Consider the following 264-nt stretch of genomic DNA (forward strand, 5'->3'; position numbering starts at 1 on the left):
GTAATGCACAGTTTCATGGACTATCATTCATAAATCCACGGCAACACAAATTATTTCAATCACTCAGAATTGTCTTCCGAAAATATTATAATGAAAACAGAGGACCTCTTCTCAGAAGTTGCCAGCCATTTATATTTTAGCCAGATATTACAAATCAAGCACATCCTATATACGTTTAGCATATCTGTATCCCTGTCTAGTAGAAGAAATAGGATGGTGGCAATCCCTTTTGCCTCATTGGCTGTCGTACACAGAGATATCAAC

Source organism: Penaeus monodon, chromosome 24 (genome assembly GCF_015228065.2).
Source record: "Penaeus monodon isolate SGIC_2016 chromosome 24, NSTDA_Pmon_1, whole genome shotgun sequence".
Classification (NCBI taxonomy): Eukaryota; Metazoa; Arthropoda; class Malacostraca; order Decapoda; family Penaeidae; genus Penaeus; species Penaeus monodon.